General features: G+C 43.0%; 1 protein-coding gene across 1 annotated transcript in view; it reads left to right on the plus strand.

The window, feature by feature from the left end:
- Positions 1-13,101, plus strand: part of LOC124722252 (ras and EF-hand domain-containing protein homolog) — a 246,047-nt gene that overhangs the window by 11,537 nt on the left and 221,409 nt on the right. The gene's annotated exons all lie outside the window — the stretch shown is intronic.

Raw genomic sequence — 13,101 nt, forward strand, 5'->3', positions numbered from 1 at the left:
CCTGCAGAAATATTGAGTCATGATGCCTCTATAATCGTCCACAATTGCGAAGGTGCTCTACATCTACATTTGTACTCCACAGGCCACCCAACGGTGTGTGGCGGAGGGCACTTTACGTGCCACTGTCATTGCCTCCCTTTCCTGTTAAAGTCGCGTATGGTTCGCAGGAAGGACGACTGCCGGAAAGCCTCCGTGCGCGCTAGGATCTCTCTAATTTTACATTCGTGATCTCCTCGGGAGGTATAAGTAGGGGGAAGCAATATATTCGATATCTCATCCAGAAACGCACCCTCTCGAAACCTGGACAGCAAGCTACACCGCGATGCAGAGCGCCTCTCTTGCAAAGTCTGCCACTTGAATTTGCTGAACATCTCCGTAACGGTATCACGCTTACCAGATAAACCAATGACGAAACGCGCCGCTCTTCTTTGGATCTTCTCTATCTCCTCTGTCAACCCGACCTGGTACGGATCCCACACTGATGAGCAATACTCAAGTATAGGTCGAACGAGCGTTTTGTAAGCGACCTCCTTTGTTGATGGACTACATATTCTAACGACTCTCCCAATGAATCTCAACCTGGCACCCGCCTCACTAACAATTAATTTTATATGATCATTCCACTTCAAATCGTTCCGTACGCATACTCCCAAATATTTTACAGAAGTAACTGCTACCAGTGTTTGTTCCGCTATCATACAATAAAGGATCCTTCTTTCTATGTATTCGCAATACATTACATTTGTCTGTGTTAAGGGTCAGTTGCCACTCCCTGCACCAAGTGCTTATTCGCCGCAGATCTTCCTGCATTTCGCTGCAATTTTCTAATGCTGCAACTTCTCTGTATACTACAGCATCATCCGCGAAAAGCCGATGCAGGATTTTCTGCACGATTGTGTCCCACAAGAGTTCGATGGGATTCAAATCGGGCGATCTGGATGGCCAAATCATTCGCTCGAATCGTCCAGAATGTTCTTAAAACCAATCATGAACAACTGTGACCCAGTAACAAGGCGCATTGCCATCCATAAAAATTCCATCATTTTTTGGGAACAAGAAGTCCATGAATGGCTACAAATGTCTCCAAGTAGCAGAACACTACCAGGACCCAGTCCATTCCATGAAAACACAGCCAACACCATTATGGAACCACTACCAGCTTGTACAACTTGGGCCCACGGCTTCGTGAGGTCTGCGCCACAGTCGAACCCTACCGTTAGCTGTTACAAACTGAAATCGGGACTTACCTGACCAGCCACTGTTTTCGAGTCGTCTAGGGTCCAGTCGATATCGTCACGAGCCCAGGATAGGCGCTATAGTCTATGTCGTCCTGTTTGCAAAGGCATTGGCGTCGGTCGTCTACTGCCGTAGCACGTTAACGCCAAATTTCGCCGCACTGTCTTAACTAATGCGTTCGTCTTACGTCCCACATTGATTTCTGCGGTTATTTGCCGCAATGTTGCTTGTCTGTTAACACTGATAATTGTACGCAAGCGCCACTGCTCTCGGGCGTTAAGTAAAGGCCGTCGGCGTGGTGAGAGGTAGTACCATAAATCTGGTATACTTGGAACACTTGTGATTCTGTAGATCTCGGAATACTGAATTCCCTAACGATTTCCGAAATAGAATGTCCCATACGTCTAGCTCCAACTACCATTCGGCGTTCAAAGCCTGTTCATTTCTGTATTGTGGGCATAATCACGTAGAAAATCTTTTCACTTGAGGACAAACGATAGCTTTGCCAATGCATTGCTCTTTTATACCTTACATACGCGATGCTATCGCCATCTGTATTTCTTCATATCGCTTTTCCATGACTTTTTTCACCTCAGAGTAGTTCATGCAGTAACAAATTACGTGGCGATATCGGAATGGCTCCCATCTTCCTCGCTTCTCAGTATCTTAAATGGTTCAAATGGCTCTAAGCACTATGGGACTTAACGTCTGAGGTCTTCAGTCCCCTAGAACTTAGAACTACTTAAACCTAACTAACTTGAGGACATCACACACGTCCATGCCCGAGGCAGGATTCGAACCTGCGACCGTAGTAGCAGCGCGGTTCCGGACTGAAAACCCTAGAACCGCCGGCCCTCAGTATCTCCAAAGCGCTCTACATTACTATTGTCGTACTAACACTGTCTTCTGTGGTATCGTATAATTTTTGATGTAGTTCTACATTTCGATAGTTCGATCGTCTCCATTCTACAATATTCACAGCAGCTTACCTGACCAACCATCTAACGGTAACTTCTACGTTTGACAGACAGTTCTTTTCCAGCTGAGCCCCCTGGACCACCTCAAGGATTCACTAAAGGACTTCGTCTACAACTACTCTTCGCATTCCATTCCAAGCCACACGAAGTCTCGCTAACACACATCCACAAAAGGTGCTAGTAGCCCATTTTTGTTGTTGTTGTTGTGGTCTTCAGTCCTGAGACTGGTTTGATGCAGCTCTCCATGCTACTCTATCCTGTGCAAGCTCCTTCATCTCCCGGTACCTACTGCAACCTACATCCTTCTGAATCTGTTTAGTGTATTCACCTCTTGGTCTCCTTCTACGATTTTTACCCTCCACGCTGCCCTCCAATACTAAATTGGTGATCCCTTGATGCCTCAGAACATGTCCGACCAACCGATCCCTTCCTTTAGTCAAGTTGTGCCACAAACTCCTCTTCTCCCCAATTCTATTCAATACCTCCACATTAGTTACGTGATCTACCCATCTAATCTTCAGCATTCTTCTGTAGCGCCACATTTCGAAAGCTTTATTCTCTTCTTGTCCAAACTATTTATCGTCCATGTTTCACTTCCATACATGGCTACACTCCATACAAATACTTTCAGAAACGACTTCCTGACACTTAAGTCTATACTCGATGTTAACAAAGTTCTCGTCTTCAGAAACGCTTTCCTTGCTATTGCCAGTCTACATTTTATATCCTCTCTGCTTCGACCATCATCAGTTATTTTGCTCCCCAAATAGCAAAACTCCTTTACTACTTTAAGCGTCTCATTTCCTAATCTAATTCCCTCAGCATCACCCGATTTAATTTGACTACATTCCATTATCCTCGTTTTGCTTTTGTTGATGTTCATCTTATATCGTCCTTTGAAGCTCATTATGCCCGAAAAGTGGCTCACGTATAAAATAGCCTTCCTGATCTTAAATAATCGTGTAAAGTATGATGCAGTATCTAATCAACACTATACGGAGTCCTATTTTTGGATATTAATAAGGTTTGTGTCTTCACTTCTCCTATACAGTGGCTGATGACACTGTCAATGAGGTTTCTAAAAGTCTGTAGAGGAATGGCAGACCATTCCTAATGAAGATCCGAAACCAGAGGAGGTAAGTGATTTTGGACGCTGGGGTCTGAAGCGAAGTCGACGTTCTAACTCACCTCAAAGGTGTTCCACTGACTTCAGGTAGGGGTTCCAGCAGGCCAGTCAATTTCAGGCATATTATTGTCCATAAATGATTGCCTTACAGATGCCGCTTTACGAGAGGATGCATTGTCACGTATATACAAACTGTCATCGTCTCCGAAAAGTTCCTCCATTGTAAGTGCTGTAATATCCTGACACATATGCGTTTTCTTAAGCACAATTAGTAGACTATGTCCTAAGCACGAAAATACCCCCGTACCGTAACACCACCCCTTTATGTACTTCACTGTTGGCACTTTACATGACGACATGTAACGTTCTCCAACCATTCGCAAACCCATCGTGGTTCATCCCTCCAGATCATTCATTTATTGTCACCCACTGTCCAGTGACGCCATTCTTTACAGCACCTCATGCGCCGCTTATCATTGACTAAGAAGCCTCTCTGTCGTTTCTAGGTCTTCAGTTTAATGCATGCATGCATGCATGCATGCATACATACATACATACATACATACATGTGATGAACAGATGTGTGTTGCTAATGGGGAGCTGCTTGACGTTTTAACTCACTACGCACAGTATTGTGCCAGCTGCACTGCTGGTTGCCTTTTGGAACTCACAAGTAATTCCTTCCTCTAATTTCATACGATATTTTACAACCATCCTACTCAATGATCCACTCTCCCTGTCAGTCAGTACATGAGATCTGTTTGGTCTTGGTTTAGCTGTGGCGTTTTCTTTCCGTTTCCACTTCACCATTACGTCATCAACGGCTGAATTTGGCAGCTTTATAATGGATAAAATGTCCCTGCTGGTTTTGTTACTCAGGTCACATCCAGTGACTGGTCCACATTCGAAGTCACTGAGCTGTCCTGATCGACCCATTCTACTGCCCTTGCCTCTCTCCTGACAACAAAATAATCTCCGCCAGCTTTTATACTAGCCTGTCCGCCTCTCGCGACATTTAGTGGTCATTTCCGCATTTTATAGGAGTGTCCGAACACTTCAGATCTTAAACACTACTGGCCATTAAAATTGCTACACCAAGAAGAAATACAGATGATAAACGGGTATTCATTGCACAAACATATTACTGACATGTGATTACATTTTCATGCAATTTGGGTGCATAGATCCTGAGAAACCAGTGCCCAGAACAACCACCTCTGGCCGTAATAACGGCCGTGATACGCCTAGGCATTGAGTCAAACAGAGCTTGGATGGCGTGTACAGGTACAACTGCCCGTGCAGCTTCAACACGATACCACAGTTCATCACGAGTAGTGACAGGCGTATTGTGACGAGCCAGTTGCTCGGCCTCCATTGACCAGACGTTTTCAGTTGGAGAGAGATCTGGAGAATGTGCTGGCCAGGGCAGCAGTCGAACATTTTCTGTATCCAGAAAGGCCCGTATAGGACCTGCAGCATGCGGTCGTGCATTATCCTGCTGAAATGTAGGGTTTCGCAGGGATCGAATGAAGGGTAGAGCCACGGGTCGTAACACGTCTGAAATGTAACATCCACTGTTCAAAGTGCCGTCGATGCGAACAAGAGGTGACCGGGACGTGTAACCAATGGCACCCCATACCATCACGCCGGGTTTTACGCCAGTATGGCGATGACGAATACACGCTTACAATGTGCGTTCACCGCGATGTCACCAAACACGGATGCGACCATCATGATGCTGTAAACAGAACCTGGATTCATCCGAAAAAATGACGTTTTGCCATTCGTGCACCCAGGTTCGTCGTTGAGTACACCATCGCAGGCGCTCCCGTCTGTGATGCAGCGTCAAGGATAACTGCAGCCATGGTCCCCGAGTTGATAGTCCATGCTGCTGCAAACGTCGTCGAACTGTTCGTGCAGATGGTTGTTGTCTTGCAAACTTCCCCTTCTGTTGACTCAGGGATAGAGACGTGGCTGCACGATCCGTTACAGCCATGTGGATAAGATGCCTGTCATCTCGACTGCTAGCGATACGAGGCCGTTGGGATCCAGCACGGTGTTCCGTATTACCCTCCTGAACCCACCGATTCCATATTCTGCTAACAGTCATTGGATCTCGACCAACGCGAGCAGCAATGTCGCTATACACTAAACCGCAATCGCGATAGGCTACAATGCGACCTTTGTCAAAGTTGGAAATGTGATGGTACACATTTCTCCTCCTTACACGAGGCATCACAACAACGTTTGATCAGCTGGTCGCCAACGCTGGTCAACTGCTGCTTTTGTATGAGAAATCGGTTGGAAACTATCATCATGTCAGCACATTGTAGGTGTCGCCAGCGGCGTCAACCTTGTATGAATGCTCTGAAAAGCTAATTATTTGCATATCACAGCATCTTCTTCCTGTCGTTTAAATTTCGCGTCTGTAGCTTGTCATCTTCGTGGTGTAGTAATGTTAATGGCCAGTAGTGTAGTTTGTTAACCTCCAAATGGATTAAAAATATTTCCGGGTCGTACTTGTTTATCACCTACCAAGATAACACTTTCTTATCGCAAGCATAATGCTCTTGAGGCGATTTCTGTCTTTGCAAGACAAACCCTCATTTTGGTTTCTATGGCACTACTCAGATAGAAGCAGGTCCTACTCACCTAATTGACTTTTACTTTAGAGTCATTATTACTGTCGCAGTATTTGTCTTCCTTAAATTAATTTCTTATTTCCAATATATGACTGAGATTAAAATTATTAACATGTTATTGATATCACTGAAAAAGCCTGCCTAGATTCTGTTCTCAACTACGAATCGTGATCACTGTATTTTCTTGTCTTATAAACTGATGCCATTTTACCTCTCTTTCATGTTAACTACAGCTTCTTCCGCAAATATGGTGGACAAGTAAACCGTACATTCTCAACCCTTCGTTAATATTGGCTATCTTCTTTCAGCCAGTTACTGTTATCATCATCCTACTAGCCTTTTACAGCTGTGAGAACGATTCATGTATCTTCAAAAAACAAAGAGCACGTTGCCAGTCAACCGAATTAAAAAATTTCGTTGAACAGTGAAACTGAAATTACATTTTTTCCATGTTTCGATTGGTTTCTGGATTCAAGGGTTCATTTAGACTTACTTTTCTTGCTCTGTCGGCTACTCTCAAATCTAATATTGCCTCACCGACAAATCGTTTAATATCACATCCACATGACCCGAAAACATCGATAACGGTGTAATTTTGACAGAACATGTATACGAAAAAGGCATTACACCACCATTTAATAATAATGCCACCAGTATCTATTCGTTCTTGTAACACTGCGATATAATAACATTAAAATGCAATGCATTTCATATTTGTAAATCACCAAATGGTCTTAGAAATCAGAGCTGTGTAAAAAACATACTCTGGAGAAAATTATAATTAAAAATAGTGACATCTCGAAAGATGTCTCATTTTGATGTTATCAATGTCTAATCCCACAATAAAAAACCATGAGTGGTGGCACAATTAGTACGTAATAGTTAGTTTGATGCAGCTCAGTCATATTATTCATATTTAGCCCATACAGTGAACCACCATATAAAAAGGTATGCCTCTGAAGAAATCATAACTGTTTTTGTATGACGGGATCTGGTGAACTCCGCGAAGCTTTTACACTTTTGCCCAGTAAACGACACTGAGCGCAACAACCAGTCATCAGTAGCAGTGTGTATCACGGGAAGGGAGATGAGAAGATATTAACTGGAGGTTCGCGTTGCGATACTTAACACTTTATTCATAGCCTATTCGCAGTCTTCAGAGTATATTATATCCACCTCCTTAACAGCGCGTGAAGAATGCTTCTGTCTGAATGGTCATACATTATAAATGAAAAGAGCACAAAATTGTAGTGCTCTGTGAAGAGATGAAACATTTTTTCAATAGACATCTGTAGCTACGGGTGGTATATTTACCTGTCCCAGTATAGAATTACCAAAAGCCGTCACGAGACAAACATTCAGAGCAGACGTCACAAATTTAATAAAGTCTCTACCAGGAAAAGCTGCTTTCACCGGACCATTTGATGTCCGACACTCTAATTACATCGAACCAACCGCCGAAAACAAAGCGAAAACCGCTACTTAAATAAACTCGTTCTCGGTGTCCTCCACTATGTAGTTTAGTTCACATTTACGGATAAATCAGTATCCATCAATTTATCATGCTTTGAAGCACTAAATATATTTGCATTTGAGTTACTTACTTTTTAAAATTTTTTCTATTCTTACTAATAACTTTCATCTGTCTGATTTTTGTTATTCAGGTTACCCTGGCCAATATGGTTAGATGTCTCGTTTACTGCAACTGATCCACGTTTATTTACACATACCCACAATTGTTTTCTAATCGCTCTGTTTTGCCTGTTCTACATAACATGCCTATTTTTCTCTAAAAAAAATCAATGTTTTCAGTTCTTGTCACGATGCCTTTTGCACTCTGGTCACGTTCATATTCGGAGTTATTCTTAATGTTCATATTTTTCTCGCTTTTTATTTTGAAATCAGTTACTCTACCTTTTGTAGCAGTTTTCCTATCGACGTGTCACCTAACTTTGTAATCGCACCGTTATAGTACAATATGAAGACGAGAACCAGGAGGAGTGTCACAGTGGTTAAAAAAAAAAAAAAGGTTCAAATGGCTCTGAGCACTATGGGACTCAACTGCTGCGGTCATAAGTCCCCTAGAACTTAAGGTACGTTTACACTGGGATACATGTATCGCGACATGTATGAGCGACATGTCAATTTGACATGTCGCGATACATCACCTCATACAAAAATTCACGGAACTTGTATGCGGACCCTCGAGCTCATACATGTCGCGTATACATTTTGTATATCGCTTTTTGGCCATATACGCGACATGTATGAGCGACATTTGAAGAACTCGCGCATGCGCAGTACTATCATTTCCTGTCGTCTTGTCGCCTGCAGCTTATTTCGACGATTAGCGCATGCGTAGTACCAGGGTCTTTGGCGGCTGTTTGAGTTTTGAAGGTGCCGACTGTCGTTTCGACGTTAATGTATCTGCATAAAATATCAAAAAGTGCCATATGCAACATTATTCTTCGTGTTTGCGAGGCCATTGTGCAAGTTTTATCCCAAGAAGTGAAGGTAAAAGTTTTATATATATCAGAGTATGTCATACATTAAATAATTTTTTCATGCATCTGGCACGTATATCAATGTTTTGCTGTTATTCCGGCGGCCTCGCGTGATAATGTTGACAACGGATGCCGACAATCGTGTGTGAGACGTCGGCATTAGCAATCGCGCGACAATGCAAATGTTTTGTCATGAAATCTTCGTTTTACGAGGAATCCCCAGTGGCTAAAAAACGGAGTGTTACTGGCAACTGATCCTCTGGTGGAATCGCTTCCCGAAAGTTTGTGTTGGTTTTGGACACAAGAAGAGCCACAAGTGATAACAAACCGCGGAAATCCTCCATACTCATCCTAACATAATTTCTAAAATATGGCGTTAATTCGCGAGAAACTCTCTGTGCCACCATCTACGCTTCCTCCGCCTTTTCTTCCTATCATCTTCCAAAAGAGCAAGTGTATCAGCACATAAAAATGTGAAAACTTCCAAATCGTCGTCGGAAGCTATCGCACAGTGATACATATCAACCAGTGTAAACGCACGCTCATACATGTATGAGGTTGATACTTGTCAACTCATACAAGTCGCGATACATGTCGCAAAGTCGTATATACATGTATCTCATACATGTGCCGATACAAATCGCAGTGTAAACGCACCTTTAGAACTACTTAAACCTAACTAACCTAAGGACATCACACACATCCATGCCCGAGGCAGGATTCGAACCTGCGACCGCAGCGGTCGTGCGGTTCCAGACTGTAGCGCCTTTAACCGCTCGGCCACTCCGGCCGGCACACAGTGATTAAGATACCAAATTTGTTCGGAGGGACCGGAGGTCGCATCCCCGTCCGACCTTCCAGATCCAGCTTTAGATCTGCCGTGTTTTCCCAAAGCGCTTAAGGAAAACTCTGCCGCGGTTCCTTTAAGAAGAGGACGGCTGATTTCCGTCCTCGATCGGACATTCTGCTCCGTCTCTAATTATATCGCCGACAGGCTGTTGAAACCTAATATTCCTTAATTAACTTGTCAGCATGAAAAGATAAGTTAACAGAATTAGCACTTGAGATAAATAACAATAAAGGCGAAATGAAAATTGTGCACAAACCTATGATTTTTTTCTTTCGCCTTTGCTTCTACCACTCCTTCCTCATCCTCTATCCATCCTTCCCGTTCCCTACAGCTCTCTGTCTTCTCCCTCCTGCCGCATCTCTCTAACCCTCCCTCCCTTGCCCCTTCCCCTACCGCTCCCTCCACACTCCTCGTTCTTTATTCTCTCTCTCTCTCTCTCTCTCTCTCTCTCTCTCTCTCTCTCTCTCTCTCACACACACACACACACACACACAAACACACACACTTAATTTTACTTACACTTTTTATAAGGGACGATGAAAAAGTTTCAGTTTGGGGGCGTTGCTGCAGCGTATATGCAACATAGCGTGACTCCGATGCTGGTGCACTGGTATATAACCACTGACATATAGGCAAGGGATTAGTGTGGCATTCGTGTCTCTCTGACGTACGTACGACAAATGAGGAAACATCCCGTACGTAGTATACAATTTATCAAAAAACAGTGAATATTGCAACAGCCTCCACATCACTTTATGTATCATGAACAGGTAATTCCAATCTATGATTTGAGAAATGCCATCTCAGAATGTGAGGAAGAGTATTCTCATTTCTGTTGCAACACCTTTTTTCTTCCTAAGCATTAGGGAGGCACCATCTCAGGCAAATCCAACTAGGTTTGCTTTAAGGTAAGATGCAGTTAGATCATGTGAATCTAGTTTCTACAGCAGAGCTTCTTTTATTGAAAATGCTGTCACATCAGTCAACTCTACAAAATCTCCAAAAAAGTGTTTGCAAAGAAGCTTTAATTCTCGTACCACATCACATACAAACTGCTGGCATAGGTTTACTACTTGTAGTAGTAGATTCATCAGTTAGTGTACTAAGTTTAATATTACTATCCACAAGATATTTAGTTGCTTTCTATCTATTAGATGCACATAATGCGAATTTCGTCTGATATCTGATCAATAATGTTCGCACAACTGTAATTAGAATGCAGAACACTCTCCTTATCAGTCCATTAATTTCTGGAAGTTTGATATCCACAGGAAAATTTGTATAAGGTCTATTCAATCTACTCTCTTTGTAGTAAGTTCTGAACATTCCGTAAGTCGTTTCTAGCCTGCGTGTGTTCATTTACTCAACACCTGTTTCCATTTGCTGTTTCTCTGAACTGTCTGATACTGAACACATTTACAGTTCTGTAATGTTCCGCATTTTTAATTTTTCGGAGACTTAAATGTTGTGTCGCCTTGTGTTTTATGTTAACCGGGGACCTAGAAACGACTGAGAGGCTCCGTCCCCGCCGCAGCCGCAGTGGTCCACAACCCCACGACGACTACCGCAGTCCACTTCACCCCTCCGCCGCCCCACACCGAACCCAGGGTTATTGTGTGGTTCGGCCCCCGGTGGACACTCCAGGGAACGTCTCACACCAGACGAGTGTAGCCCCTATGTTTGCGTGGTAGAGTACGAGGCAGATGGAAAACCGCCTAAAAACCATCCACAGACCGGACCTCGACACAAGTCCGCCGGGCGGATTCGTGCCGGGGACCAGGCGCTCCTTCCTGCCCGGAAAGCCGTGCGTTAGACCGCACGGACAACCGGGTGGGCTTTCTGTCTCCTTACTACCACAAAATAATAATAATAATAACCTCACATGATGCTAACTCGTTTACTGGCTTTGGTCCGATTCCATATTGCACCCCCATTATAAACTTATTTACTGCTGCACATATTGAACAGCCCAACTTAATATTTCTCACCTCCAGCCAGGTATTTCCTTTTAATTGTACTGTTCTGAAGTGCAGCATGCCAGCATAAAAAGTCCAGCCTCATCGGTCACGTGGGTTTAAACGGTTTTAATGTTACTAGTATCGCTTGTATTTGAACACACAGAACACATTCTTTTACCTCCGCCAGAATCACTGACATACTCGCTTGCTCGTTTTGGTGTATTTTGTATTTTTCAATGACTTCAACATTTATAACATTGGTGTTGCTGTACAAATATCACACACAGTTTCCAACTGTTAGCTAAATAGCCGTAAACACATGAGCAATACCACAAAGTACAAGCAGAAGAGAATGGCAGCCACTGACGGAAATAATTCTTGGCTCAGAATACGCCCGAGGCTTCCGGTAAAGCAAAAACGCTTACGTTGCTCATAACCGATGACCTTGCCTGGGTAGCCAACATGTAGTCTAACAAATAAACAAAAAATCACTGAAGATTGGGGACGCGTATCTATGGTATGTTTAATAATGTTTTGTCGTTATTAACAAATATTCTGACCTTGAATAGCAAATTCAGTATTTTATGATTATATCATTTCCCGTACTACCTGTACGACCTACCTACCTACCAGTGCCTACATTTTTCCCGGTACGCAAAGAAGAAAATAATTTTATACCGGTATTCACTACCGGTGCTTACCGACCCCACTAAAGCAGTGTTTCCATCAACCATCACTCTTTCGAACGTCACACGGTGCATCTGTTTTAATGCAGAGATACCTCATCACACTGTCACCGAACGTTAGAGTTCATGGTGCCCAAGTGATAGCCGGCACGGTAGCTCAGCGTGTTCGGTCAGAGGGCATATCTGCCCTTTGTAATAAACAAATTAAGTGAACGGATCAACGATGAACCTGAGCGAGTGTCGTAGAAAGGACCGCCCCGAACAAATGTACGAACAATAACGAACAAAATGAGATTTAAAAAAAAAAAAAAACCTGATTAGCGTTCGAGCTTCGTAAAACGAACGTGTATGAGGCGACGGTTCGACTCCCGCTAAAACTGAATTATTAATCTATTTTTTCATCACTGTGCATTATGTTTAATTTATATGACATTTAAGAGATAATATCATGAAAAAACACGTGTATTTGCATGAAGTTTCAATTTATGTTTCCCATGTCTTTAGCGCAACAACCATCCTGCAACGTGTGAAAGAGTCAAATAACATATGAAATTAATTACAACTTCATGAAAATACCAGTGAATTTTTTTTCAGTGTATTAGCTCTCAAAGTTCACATAAATTTAATAACATGACCAGTGATGAAGAATATAATGAGTGTTACAAAAAGGTACGGGTAAACTTTCAGGAAACATTCCTCACACACAAAGAAAGAAAATATGTTATGTGGACATGTGTCCGTAAACGCTTACTTTCCATGTTAGAGCTCATTTTATTACTTCTCTTCAAATCACATTACTCATGGAATGGAAACACACAGCAATAGAACGTACCAGCGTGACTTCAAACACTTTGTTACAGGAAATGTTCAAAATGTCCTCCGTTAGCGAGGATACATGCATCCACCCTCCATCGCATGGAATCCCTGATGCGCTGATGCAGCCCTGGAGAATGGCGTATTGTATCACAACCGTCCACAATACGAGCACGAAGAGTCTCTACATTTGGTACCGGGGTTGCGTAGACAAGAGCTTTCAAATGCCCCCATAAATGAAAGTCAAGAGGGTTGAGGTCAAGAGAGCGTGGAGGCCATGGAATTGGTCCGCCTCTACCAATCCATCGG

Source organism: Schistocerca piceifrons, chromosome X (assembly GCF_021461385.2).
Source record: "Schistocerca piceifrons isolate TAMUIC-IGC-003096 chromosome X, iqSchPice1.1, whole genome shotgun sequence".
Classification (NCBI taxonomy): domain Eukaryota; kingdom Metazoa; phylum Arthropoda; class Insecta; order Orthoptera; family Acrididae; genus Schistocerca; species Schistocerca piceifrons.